Source organism: Anabrus simplex, chromosome 3 (assembly GCF_040414725.1).
Source record: "Anabrus simplex isolate iqAnaSimp1 chromosome 3, ASM4041472v1, whole genome shotgun sequence".
Lineage (NCBI taxonomy): Eukaryota > Metazoa > Arthropoda > Insecta > Orthoptera > Tettigoniidae > Anabrus > Anabrus simplex.
In genome coordinates, this window is record NC_090267.1 from 380,459,628 (window position 1) to 380,473,568 (window position 13,941).

Genomic DNA, 13,941 nt, shown 5'->3' on the forward strand with positions numbered 1-13,941 from the left:
TGTACCTTAATTAAACGAAACACAGTCACTTGGAAAATAAAGAAAAAGCTTATTTCAGTCGTTTACTCTCTTCTCAAATTAAAAAAGACAAGGGAATGAATATTACAACTTCAGAAAATGCGCTAGTAGTAGCAGAAATAATTGCCAGGAATATGCAGTCACATACAGCAGCAGAAACTTTGATTTTACCTGTTTGTAAAAAAAAAAAAAAAAAGAAAAGAAAAAATAGATAAATCCACGTTAGGAGAGGTCGCCGAGAGGGAGATATCCAAAGTACCTTTGTCAAACAATAGAACTGCTGATGTCAGCTGATATTAGAAGCAAGTAGTGGAAAAATTACATGATGGTAAAAAAATTGGCACTTCAACTGTACGAATCAACAGACATTAAGAATAGCAATCATTGAGCTACATAAGATTTTTAAATGAAGAATCACTTAGTGAACAGTTTCTATCCAGCAAAGAATTACCTCTGACGTCAGCAGGATCACACATATAATTCTACGACAGCGACATTGAGAAAAAAATTGACTGAGTTGAAACAATTGAATTTCAGTGTGTAGTGATGGAGCCCCAGCAATGACTAGTCAAATGAGAGGTTTTACTTCAAGGTTGAGCAAGATTTTTCGCACATTGGATCCACACATTGTTTTTACATCGAGAATCTTTGATGTCAAAAACCATTCCTTCAGATCTAAGGAACGTAACGAGCTCAGTAGTTGACATGGTTAATTACTTTAAAAGCAGACTTCTAAATTATAGACTTCTCAAAGTCATGTGTCAGGAAACAGAAGATGTTCATGAAACTGTGGTCCTTCACTCCGAAATTCGCTGGTTGTCCAAAGGAAGTGTACTTTCCAGATTTTATGAACTTAGAAATGAGTTATTACAAATATTTGCCACAGAAAAGCTTGAGTTTGCTGACCTCATTGGCGAGGAGACTTGGTGTTCGAAAGTTTCATATCTAGCTGATATTTCTAGACATTTGAATAATCTCAATGTCAGTCTGCAGGAAAGGAAAGATACTATTTTTAAAACAACTGACAAGCTGAATGGGCTCTTAAGAAAAATTCAACTGTGGGAGTCAAAAGTTGAAAGTGATCTTGAAATGTTTCTTCTCACAGCTGATACCGAAGTCTGTTTCAGTTTGATTTCAGAACATCTTTCTGTTTTGGAGAATAAAGTGCAAGAATATTTTCCTTCCCTCAACGCGAACGAATGCGAATGGGTTCGCAATCACTTTGCCGTTACTACTGAGGACACAAAATAGACACCATTAGAAGAGGCAGAATAATTGGCTGAACTTCAAGCCCATCGAACTTTGAAGCTGAAATTTAGGGAAGAAACAGTACTTCATTTCTGAATTTCAATGAAAAGAGAGTTCTCTGAGTTATAAGAGCATGCCATATCAGTTTCCAACAACATATCTGTGCGAACAGGGATTTTGAGTACTGACTTGCATTAAAGGTAAGAAACACGAGCGACTTCTTTCTGAAGACCAAGAATTACGGGTGTGATTTTCTGCGATTCCTCCTCGCGTCAAACAGTTGTACAAAAGTAAACAAACCCACATTTCCCATTAAATTGCAACAAATTATCGACAAAGCATATTTTTTTGAGTTCTTACTGCACGTAGGATTACGCCGTTTTGTGATATTTATTAAAAGCAAAGCAAACCTAAGTCACCTCCGTACAAGCCATGAAGGCCCTTGGAGAAGTGGAAGGTAAGGGCTTCCACCATTGTTAACCTCGGCACGTGATGGGGTAGAGTGGTTAGCTCTACGCCCGGCCGCCTTTGCCCCCAGGAATTAACCTGGTACTCATTTTTGGTGTAGGCTGAGTGAACCTCAGGGCCATATGCACCTCCGGAAGTGGAAATCTCGTTTCTTAAATTTTACGACTTCCTGACGGGGATTAGAACCCACGTCCTTCCGGGCGAACCGAGCACGCCTTTACCGCCTCGGCCAGGCAGCCCATGATATTTATAAAAAGTATTAGTAAAATATTGAATACACGTGCATTTTTTCCGCGGCACAGTCCAACAATTTCACGGCACACCCTTTGAGAACCCCTGGATAATGTAACTGAGAGCAGTACAAGAACCACATAACTGCAAATGTTGAAATACTCCTCTGCATTTCTTTCTTTCTTAATCTGTTTAGCCTCCAGGGTTAGTTTTTCCCTCGGAGAGAGATCCCACCTCTACCGCCTCAAGGGCAGTGTCCTGCTGCGTGAGACTTTGGGTCGGGGGGATGAAACTGCGAAGGAGGACCGGTACCTCGCCCAGGCGGCCTGACTTGCTATGCTGAACAGGGGCCTTGTAGGGCGATTGGAAGGGATAGACAAGGAAGAGGGAAGGAATCGGCGGTGGCCTTAAGTTAGGTACCATCCCACCATTTGCCTGGAGGAGAAGTGGGAAACCACGGAAAACCACTTCCAGGATGGCTGAGGTAGGAATCGAACCCACCTTCTACACAGATGACTTCCCGAGGCTGAGTGAACCCCGTTCCAGCCCTCGTAACACTTTTCAAATTTCGTGGCAGAGCCGGGTGTAGAACCTGGACTTGCGGGGGTGGTAGGTAATCACACTAACCGCTACACCTTAGAGACGGACCTCTGCATTCAATTTTTTACGTTTCTGGTTGTGTATGAGCAGACTTCTGGTACAAGGACTGCATCTCGACCTGCCAATCAAAGAAGCCTAATTTCATTTCCTGGCTCCTTAAAAGATTTTATAATAATACATGTCCGGTTCTTTGGCTTAGTTGTCAGCGCAATGACCTTGGGTCAGAAAATCGATTTTCGGACGGAATGGGAATTTCAACTGCGTCTATTTAATTCCTCAGGATCGGGGACTGGACTAAACACACTACTAAAAAAACCAAACCCCATCGCACTACAGCACATGAAGGGCCTTGGCTTACCAAGCGACCGCTGTCAGCCCGAAGGCCTTCGTATTACGAGGTGTCGGGTGGTCAGCACGAAGTATCTTCTCAGCCGTTATTACTGGCTTTCTAGACCGGGGCCGCTATCTCACTGACAGATAGCTCCTCAATTCTAATCACGTAGGCTGAGTGGATCTCGAACCAGCCTCAGGTCCAGGTAAACATCCCTAACCTGGCCGGGAATCGAACCAGGGGCCTCCGGGTAAGAAGTAGGCACGCTACCCCTACACCACGGGGCCGGCCAACACACTACTAAGCACCACATAAATTCGTAACAGTGATCACATCTGCCTTTCAAGGGGCTGCGTCAAGTAGGACATTCCGCCGTCAAACAGGGTCAAGTTCAGACGAAGTGCCGACCCTAAGAAATTGGTAAATAGGACTTTAATAATAATAATAATAATAATAATAATAATAATAATAATAATAATAATAATAATAATAATAATAATAATAATAATAATAATAATAATAATAATAATAATAATAATACCTCGACCGAGCTCGATAGCTGCAGTCGCTTAAGTGCGGCCAGTATCCAGTATTCGGGAGATCGTGGGTTCGAACCCCACTGTCGGCAGCCCTGAAGATGGTTTTCCGTGGTTTCCCATTTTCACACCAAGCAAATGCTGGGGCTGTACCTTAATTAAGGCCAAGGCCGCTTCCTTCCCACTCCTAGCCCCTTCCTTTCCCATCGTCGCCATAAGACCTATCTGTGTCGGTGCGACGTAAAGCAAAAAAAAAAATAATAATAATACCTCGAGGTACTTAGGCCTCCCTTTGCTCCTTTACCATGTATGGAAGAGTCAATTTTTCTGTTTAGAAATCTAAGCCTGTTGGTTCGAACCCCACTGTCGGCAGCCCTGAAGATGGTTTTCCGTGGTTTCCCATTTTAACACCAGGCAAAGGCTGCGCTGTACCTATTCCTAGGGACAGGTTGGTGGGTCCATGGGATAGGAAGTGGAACAATTTTCTCTCCCTCATGTTTAATTAAGCCCAAGGCCACTTTCTTCCTGCTCCTAGGCCTTCCCTATCGCATCGTCGCCGCAAGAGCTGTGTCGGTGTGACGTGAAGTAACTTTTGTATAATAATAATAATAATAATAATAATAATAATAATAATAATAATAATAATAATAATAATAATAATAATAATAATCCGTGCCCAGTGGATGAGATCATGTGTTATGGTGCTGGGTCGAATATCCTCATATATAGAAGATCTACGCTCATTTGTGGCTTCCGAGGAGTATTTGTGCCTTCATTTTGAGTGCCAAATTTGTGATAGTGTTTACTAGTGAATTTACTCTAGTTTCATAGTGTTTTTGGTTCATATGTATTACTAATATTTATGCCGTAAGTGTCAGCCATCTTATTCATTGCTTCATTTATTCCATAAATAACAAAATCTAGAGAGTCACTCGATATAATTGACTAAACTATCTGCTCTAACTGGCACCCATTTTGTTTCTTTGCCATCGCTACCATAGAAACCACTAGAAGATGTACATTCTACTTTCAATTCTTGGCGTTGTTTAGACCAAACAGCTCGACCCATAATGTCAACCATCTTTAAGACAAGCAATGTGAGGCGTCTGTCCTCCAGAGGTACGGCCGTAAACATACTCCAGGAACTAAGCAGAGGTTGGATATGATTTTACATAAGATATTGGGATGGGGGGTCTCAACCCCAACACGGCATGTCACTATGGTTGATAGGGGAGGTTCCTGTAGATATGCAAGACAGGTGTGAATAAGGTTCCTCCAAATAAACACCCGCGGATCAACTGAGGCAAAAGAAAAGGGTCAACGGTCTCTAAAGCAGAAGAGGAAGATTCCCAATGGTTTAGAGAACAGAAGAACCAAACTCTGGAGCTTACAACCTCAGTTTTAATTCGGAGCAGCAGGCAATGCCTACCCTCCCAACTAACTTCAACGTAAGGCATGATGGGAACACCTTCAGTAAAGACTACTCCAGGGGGCAGCCAGGAACGGAAATCCCCCACCGCTGTGAGCGGTGCAACCAGCCCTTTGGATTCTGGAGAGCCTGGAACGTCATGCAGGGAAGAGTCGGAGCTTCCCAGAACCTCCTCAAGAAAGATAAGAACCAAGCAAAAACATCTGCTCGGAACACTGAACATCAACAGGCTCCTAAAAGTTGGAAAATTAAAACAACTTACAGATGTTTTGAGAGAAAGAGATATTTACACACTTGCACTCAAGAGACAAAATACCTTGATGAAAATCACATGGAATCTAATATTTATAGAATTTACAAAGGAAAACCGGCAATAAAAAACAACACAAATGTAACGATCCTAGGTACGGCCTTTATGGTTATAAGTAACATTCTGGAGTCCATCATCAATTTCACCTCACCAACAGAGAGGATCTCGTTTCTTTCTTTTAGATCTGGCAATAAAGCATACACGATCATCAATGCACATGCGCCGATAAATGACGATAACAAGAAAAACCAGGAGAAGGTAGATGACTTTTGGGAAATTCTTGAAGACACAACGTCCGAAATTCCACAACACCATGTGAAAATTTTGGTTGGTGATTTCAATGCCCAGATAGGTAAAGAAAGAAGGTACAGGAAAATTGTGGGGGACTACCCAGCACATAACAGAACGAACAGAAATGGCGAAAGATTAATCAGTTTCTGCAGGCATTTTAACTTGAAACTCATGTCTACACAATTCAAGGTACTCCCGAACAAGAAGAAAACACGGGCATCTCCTAACACGTTGCTGGGGGAGTTTCAGATCCACCATGTTGCTATTACGACCAGAAACCGAAGGGAAATCTTGAACGTCAAGGTAAAAAGCTTAAACATAGATTCGGACCACTACCTCTCGGAGATTAAAGTAAGATTCCAACCAAACAAACCCAAACAAAGAATCAAGAGGAAGCTTAGAATGGATTCAGATACTGTGAAACAAAGCAAAGAGACATATTGTGAAAAATTGTCGAAGCTGAATATGAACAGCTGGGAAGAAATCAAAAAGTCAATGTTTAAAGCAGCTGAAGGTTTGGGGGATCCAGCGAGGAAACGAAAACACATTGGTGGAATGAAAAGTGTGATGAAGCTTTGGACAGAAGACTACAAGTATGGAAGAGCTGGCATTCCAACAAAACCGAGGAGATATGAGAAACTTTCAGGGAAGAGAGGAAGAAAACAGCTAAGATCATACGATCAGAGAAAAGAAATTATGATAGAATTAGGATGGATAAGATAGAAGATGATTTTCGAAAGAACAACACTCGAGCATTTTACAAAACCTTCAGAGAGGAACTACAGGAATACCAGCCATCAAGTTTGTGTTTCAAGCGGGAGAATGGTAGTGTAGTAACTAACAACAACGAAAATTGTCAATTTCTCGCAGATTACTTCAAAATGTTGCTGAATTGTGCAGAGCCTGTGGAAAGATTGGATACGAAAAATCTATCTCAGCATAACCAAGATTTCAAGCCACCGAGTCTAGAAGAGATCAAAGAAATAATAAATGACCTTAAAAACAACAAAGCACCAGGTGAAGATGGAATTATTGCAGAAATGTGGAAGTTCGGAGGAGAAACTGTAGCAAAAGAAAGCTACGCCGTCATAGGAGAAATATGGAGAGATGAAAAATCCCCAGTGATTGGAAGTATGCTCTTATACACCCACTTCACAAGAAAGGTCTCCGGACGAACATCAATAACTATAGAGGCATCTCTTTACTCCCAATAACATATAAGATACTCTCTAAAGTACTATTGAGAAGAGTTGAAGAACAAGCAGACCATATCATTGGTGAGTACCAAGCTGGTTTTCGAAAAGGAAGATCATGCGCAGAACAAATATTTAACCTGAAGAACATTCTCAGAATAAGAGCTTTGAGAAGCCAGAACACCGTGGTAATATTTGTTGATTTTAAGAAAGCGTATGATTCAATTGACAGGCAGACTCTATTTAACGTTCTAGAGGAATTCGGATTTGACAGGAAAACAAGAATGTTAATAAAACAAACCCTGACAGAAACTTTCTCAAAAGTCAAATTCTTCGGTGAAATTTCTGAACCATTTGAAATAAAAACGGGAGTCATACAAGGGGACTGCCTATCACCAATTCTCTTTAACATTCTTCTAGAAAAATTCATTAGAACCTGGGAAAAAGCATTGGAAATGAAAGGAATAAAGGGAATACATTTAGGGAGGAAAGGACAGAACTTCGAAATTAAGTGTTTGGCTTTCGCGGATGATCTTGCCCTCTTGGCTAACAACCGAGAAAATGCCCAAATTATGCTGAATACTCTACATGAGATCGCTGAGAAAACGGGTCTCAAAGTATCATATGAGAAGACGGAATACATGGAATATGGACATCAAGGGGAGAGACACTTAGAAGTGAAGCATGGGACTGTAAAAAGAACTGAGAAATTTAAATATCTAGGGGAATGGATAGAACCTAACGGACTGGATAAAGAGGCGAATAGGGCAAGAATTAGAAAATTAGAATTGGCTTACAGGTTAACCCAGAACAGATACTACAAAAGAGCAATATCTTACAAGGCGAAACTTCGACACTACAGCACAGTGGTAAAGCCAGAGAGTCTCTACGCTTCAGAGAGCCTGACAATGAATAAAAAGGGTGAGCTTCAAGATCTCGAAAAAAAAAAGGAGAAGAGAATCTTAAGGAATGTTTTAGGACCACAGAAAAATGCTGATGGGGAGTGGAGGAATAGAAAAAATGATGGTCTCAACAAACACATCGAAAAAATCACTGTCACCATGCGAAAGCGAAGGCTAAAATTCTATGGGCATCTAGAAAGAATGGATGAGAAACGGCTAACTAAGAAAATATTCAAGTACATCACTGAACTGAAAGCTTCGACGAAGTGGGTAGAAGAGGTAAAAGGAGATGCAATAGAAACTGGACTTACAATGGATATGATTCACAACAGAAAAGAATTTAGAAGCCGAGTGGACAGCATCAAAACATTCCAGGAGAAACCACCAAAATGTAGACATCAACTGGTCATATCTGAGAAAGAAAGGAAGATCAGAAGTGAAAGGATGAAGTGGTTCTGGGAGGAGAAGAAGAAGAAGAAGCCTTAAGTTCAATGCGGTCCATAGGCGGCCAAATTCGGAAATAATAATAATAATTAAATAATAATAATAATAATAATAATAATAATAATAATAATAATAATAGTAATAAAACCGGGCATGTTGACTGTGCGGTTAGGGGCGTGCAGCTGTGAGCTTGCATCCGGGAGATAGTGGGTTCGAATCCCACTGTCGGCAGCCCTGAAGATGGTTTTCCGTAGTTTCCCCATTTTCACACCAGGTAAATGCTGGGGCTGTACCTTAATTAAGGCTACGACCGCTTCCTTCCCAATCGTAGCCCTTGCCCATCCTTCCATCTCTGAAAACCTTCGATGTGTTAGTATTCCGTTAAACCACTCGCAACGTCAAAACCCAGCGGAAATGGGCGTGCCGTCTGCCCAACTACTTTCCCCAAAATTACAATTTTACATATTGAGTACCATTTTCTCCCATAATATTCTACAAATATAACAAACTTTGTATGGTATGTGTATCACAGTCATATCATGGGACATATCTATGATATTTTTGATTGCAGGACTTTTTTATGCGGTAGGGATCTCTAATCTCAAATGTTAGTACATATTTGAATACAATATATATCAGAATTCGTCTTTGCTGGCGAGACCTAGTGTTGATAGTGCACTGTATCTTCTGGTATGCGCTAAAGCAATTTTGTTCCTTTCATTGATCTGTCTCAATCTTATCATTGGCTTTGACAATATGAAAGTGGCTGACATATGAGCGATGCTAGTAATGCCATTCCTTATACATGGTGTAAAAATGTTGCTCATAGGGTCGGTTGGTGCACGCATTTCAGTGGGGTTGGCAGACTGATGTGTAATGGCAACTTCTGGCTCGGTGAGGAAAGCAACGGGAAACTACCTCACTCCTCATTTCCTTAGTACTCCTCCCCAGTGATGCCTAGGCCATCTATGACAGCCAATGGTGGACCTGTTGAGGATCCAACCAGCCTTCGGGTTGCGGACTGAACACATGCATACAACATACATACATACATATTGAATCCCATTTTCTCCCATAATGTTCTGTCAAATATAACAAACTTTATATGATATATGTATAACAATTGTATCACGAAACGTATGTAGGCTATGACATTTTTGATTGCTGGACTTTTCAGGCAGTAGGGATCTTTAAATTACAAATTGCAGTACATAACAATGTTATTGTTTTTACCTCCCACTATCTACTATTGACGGTTTTCGGAGACGCCGAGATGCCGGAATTTTATCCAGCAGGAGTTCATTTACGTCCCAGTAAAAATACCGACACGAGGCTGACGTATTTGAGCACCTTCAAATGTCACCGGACTGAGCCAGGATAGAACCTACCAAGTTGGGGTCGGAAGGCCAGCGCTTCCACCGTCTGAGCCGCTCAGCTCATAAAACTTACATATACTTAAAAACAATATCTATCAGAATATAAATTATGTACGAAAAACATAATACACAGTGTTTTCTGAGGAAGTATTTCTTACCTAATTACACATGTTCATTAATATTTCAATTAAACTTCACGCAAAGAAATGGAACTGAAATTTTGAAAAGAAATGTTTAAAACATCTGTTAATAAAATGTTAAGTCAATGTTGGGGTCTTAACTTTTGTCTAGGGGATATTCCCTCAATGTTTTTTTTTTTTTTTGCTATTTACTTTACGTCGCACCGACACAGATATGTCTTATGGCGACGATGGGATGGGAAAGGCATAGGAATGGGAAGGAAGCGGCCGTGGCCTTAATTAAGGTACAGCCCCAGCATTTGCCTGGTGTGAAAATGGGAAACCACGGAAAACCATTTTCAGGGCTGCCGACAGCGGGGTTCGAACCCCCTATCTCCCGATTACTGGATACAGGCCGCACTTAAGCGACTGCAGCTATCGAGCTCGGTCCCTCAATGTTTTGTGAAAATCCATTCATTAAGTTAAAAAAACTCTACTTAGAACTAGACTGTCTCCTTAAGGGCGAGATGGTCTGTGCCACCTTTACCGTCATCGTACTGACACTACAGTACCGTGGTGAAGGACGTTGACCTTCTGATACAATATTGAACGAGAATGAACTACCACGGCCATCAACGAGGAACGAATTTCAACTACTATAATGCATCTTAACAAGAGGAGGGCGGAGTATCGAAGCCTCTAGGACGAAAGACTACTATACACGTTTTGTTTTTTTGTTTTTGTTTTTCTCCTCTTTTCTGCTTGTGAACTGGCCTGAAGATTCCTCGGTCGCGCTTTGATGTAACGGTACCTTCCCAAACTTCGTGTGAACTTCGTGCCAGCAAGAAAGCACTTCGCTCGCAGCAGTAAAACTAACTCTACATGAGGTGGACAGATTTTTAGTGCAGAAACCTTGAAAACTCGAAAAGCTGCTCTTCGGCTTACAGTGAACTCCAGAGTGACCTTCATTGCGTCGTCATCAAGTTGGCATGACGTCACGTGAATTGTATGTGTATTGCACATGCGCAGACGCGCACTCGCTCCGCTGAAGGTAGCAGAAGGGGAAAGCGCAGATTCTGTGAGAGTAAAATCATTTTTCTTTCAACACAGTCGATCGAGCCAGGGCAATTGAAACAGAACGCCGAGACCACACAAAAAAGGGGGGAAACAATAGGATGGGAAAAAAATAAACCTCATTTAGACTGATGTTTAGTTGTTTATTGTTTTGGTGAGCATGAACTGACATTGTGCGCCGAGCTGTAGTGTTCTTTGATCCAGCCCGCGAAACCACAACAATCACATGGTGAAGGATAGGAACCGAAGACCACTTTCGTTATTGGTGAGTCAAAATTTAATTATAACTTCAAAATATTTAACTAATGAATTTAGATATGATTGGCATAGATTGTGATTTTTGTATTGAAGTTTGCTGTCTTCATAGAAATTGCTCACTGCTGTCCATTGTTGGCAGTTTGTTTTCTTCACTTCTTTTTTTCACATGACGTGTAATGTCGCGTTAAAACTCGGTTTACTATTGGGCTGACAGTACTTTAAAATTAATTTAACATGAATATAATATGCGAATTAATTAAGAGTGCAGTACAGAACAGACAAAGATGAAGTCAAAGATGTTCAGGACCTCTTTCCAATTGCCCCGGGTTCGAATACTATATGCGCCGGTTCTAGAAATGTTTTCCCGTGGTCAATACCCAATGAATTTCTGGATGATATCTATTATTTTTATTAACAAATATACAGGTTCAGACACTTTTGTCATTCAGGATACCAGAAAAATCTCCATATTCTCCAAGTACATGACGCTTACTGCCCAGGATGTCCCAGTACAAACTATATAAACAAACTGTACAAACTATAGGAAATCTCGAGGTTGAGTAACAGATCACTTAGTACCACATCAGTCCTGGTGTAAACACACCGTGAATATTTAAAAAAAGCTTCAAATATAGAAGCAAAGCATTCTTGAAAAATGGCAAGCGCTTCTTTAAATGGATGTTCAAAAACGGTGATATAGACGGATACATGTCGTGCTCTGGTTTGAGAAACTTAACTCGCATTATTATTATTATTATTATTATTATTATTATTATTATTATTATTATTATTATGATAGAGCAGTGGTTTAACGTCACCCTAACACATACAACGTCTTCGGTGACGGAAGAATGGGAAGGTGGCAGCCGTGGCCTTAATTAAGGTAATGACCCGGCATTTGCCTGGTGTGGAAATGGGAAACCAGAACACCATCTTTTGGGCTGCCAACGGTGGAATTCGAACCGACCTTCCCCCGAATGCAAGCTCACAGCTACGCGACTCTAACCACACAGCCAGTTTGCTCGATTATTATTATTATTATTATTATTATTACAAAAGATGTCTTCAAACGAACAATATACGTAATAGGAGTGACTGAAATGATTGATTATTTGGTTCCTCGGCTGAATGGTCAGCGAAGAGGTCGTCGGTACAAAGGATCCAGGCTTCGATTGCTTATCTGGCCGAGGATTTTGGCCAAGTATGATTAATTCCTCTGGCCTGAGGCCTAGGTGTTTGTGCTCATCTCTATAAAAACAACACACCAATTAGAAATATAGAATTGCGAATACAGACCTGCACGTAGAGTTGTCTTCAGGGAGGGCATCCAGCCGTAAAACTGAACCAATATCACTTAGAGTCGACTTCAAAATAACCGGGAAAATGCCTGGAATTTATTATTATTATTATTATTATTATTATTATTATTATTATTATTATTATTATTATTATTATTTGCCACGTGGTTTACGTCGCACCGACACAGACAGGTCTTATAGCGACGATGGGGATAAGAAACATTTGCCTGGTATAATAATAATAATAATAATAATAATAATAATAATAATAATAATAATAATAATAATAATAATAATAATAATTTCGTGTGGTTATTTCTAGCCGAGCGCAGTCCTTGTAAGGCAGACCCTCCGATGAGAGTGGGCGTCATCTGCCATGTGTGGGTAACTGCGTGTTATTGTGGTGGTAGGGGACATCACAAAGACCAAGCCCCCGGCCCATTGGAATTAACCAATGAAAGTTAAAATCTCCAACCCGGCCGGGAATCGAATCCGAGACCCTCTGAACCGAAGGTCAGTACGCTGACCATTCAGCCAACGAGTCGGACATTTGCTTGGTGTGAAAATGGGAAACTATGGGACACCATCTTCAGTGCTGCCAACAGTGGGGTTCGAACCCTCTATCTCTCTAATGGAAGCTATCAGCTGTGAGACCAAACGGTCTAGCCACTCGATACTTTTTCGTATAAAAAGGATACCGCATTGATAAAGGATTCAAAAAATACACAGTCATCATTTAAAGAGGTGCTGTTCAATCTAGTACCATAACGCATCGGGGTAATGACCACACGCTATTCTAACATGCAAAGTAAAATTCTTATTCTGTAAAAATGAAATGGCGTATGGGTTTTAGTGCCGGGTAGTGTCCGAGGACTTCGGCTCGCCAGGTGCAGGTCTTTTGATTTGACTCCCGTAGGCGACCTGCGCGTCGTGATGAGGATGAAATGATGATGAAGACGACACATATACCCAGTCCCCGTGTCAGGGGAATTAACCAGTTATGGTTAAAATTCCCGACAATGCCGGGAATCGAACCCGGGACCCCTGTGGCCAAAGCCCAGCACGCTAACCATTTAGCCATGGAGCCGGACTTCTTATTCTGTGGAAGAACAACAATCTCGGCCCGCCGCTGAGAAGTTTCGGTAGCCATGTGAACAGTTCATATCTGTCATATATTACTCAGTAGCCAGGATCGACCGATGGGGGGTGGGGTATAATTTTACAAAATGATGATAGATCATAATAAAGGTGCTTGTGATGCGTGTGTGGTGCGCGCATGCATGAGTGTCATTATAAGGCCAATGTTACAAGTAAACTATGTTGATATTCAGATTGCTGTGCCGGCATACTACAAAATCTTACATTAAAATGCAGAACAAGAACAATATGAGCGTGATTAGCTGCCACCCCCGGAGGCCCGGGTTCGATTCCCGAAATTTGCCACGAAATTTGAAAAAGTGGTACGAGGGCTGGAACGGGGTCCACTCAGCCTCAGGAGGTCAACTGAGTAGAGGTGGGTTCGATTCCCACCTCAGCCATCCTGGAAGTGGTTTTCCGTGGTTTTCCACTTCTCCTCCAGGCGAATGCCGGGATGGTACCTAACTTAAGGCCACGGCCGCTTCCTTCCCTCTTCCTTGCCTATCCCTTCCAATCTTCTCATCCCTCCACAAGGCCCCTGTTCAGCATAGCAGGTGAGGCCGCCTGGGCGAGGTACTGGTCATTCTCCCCAGTTGTATCCCCCGACCAAGAGTCTGAAGCTCCAGGACACTGCCCTCGAGGCGGTAGAGGTGGGATCCCTCGCTGAGTCCGAGGGAA

At 41.6% G+C, this 13,941-nt stretch overlaps 1 protein-coding gene across 1 annotated transcript in view; it reads left to right on the forward strand.

Annotated features, from left to right (window-relative positions):
• The first annotated feature begins 10,583 nt into the window (after nt 1-10,583).
• The window catches only part of B4, a 398,035-nt gene continuing 394,677 nt past the window's right edge, over nt 10,584-13,941 (forward strand). Inside the window, exon 1 of the mRNA XM_067143320.2 lies at nt 10,584-10,835. The gene's annotated coding sequence lies outside the window, so the exon portion shown is untranslated. The remainder of the gene's footprint in view (nt 10,836-13,941) is intronic.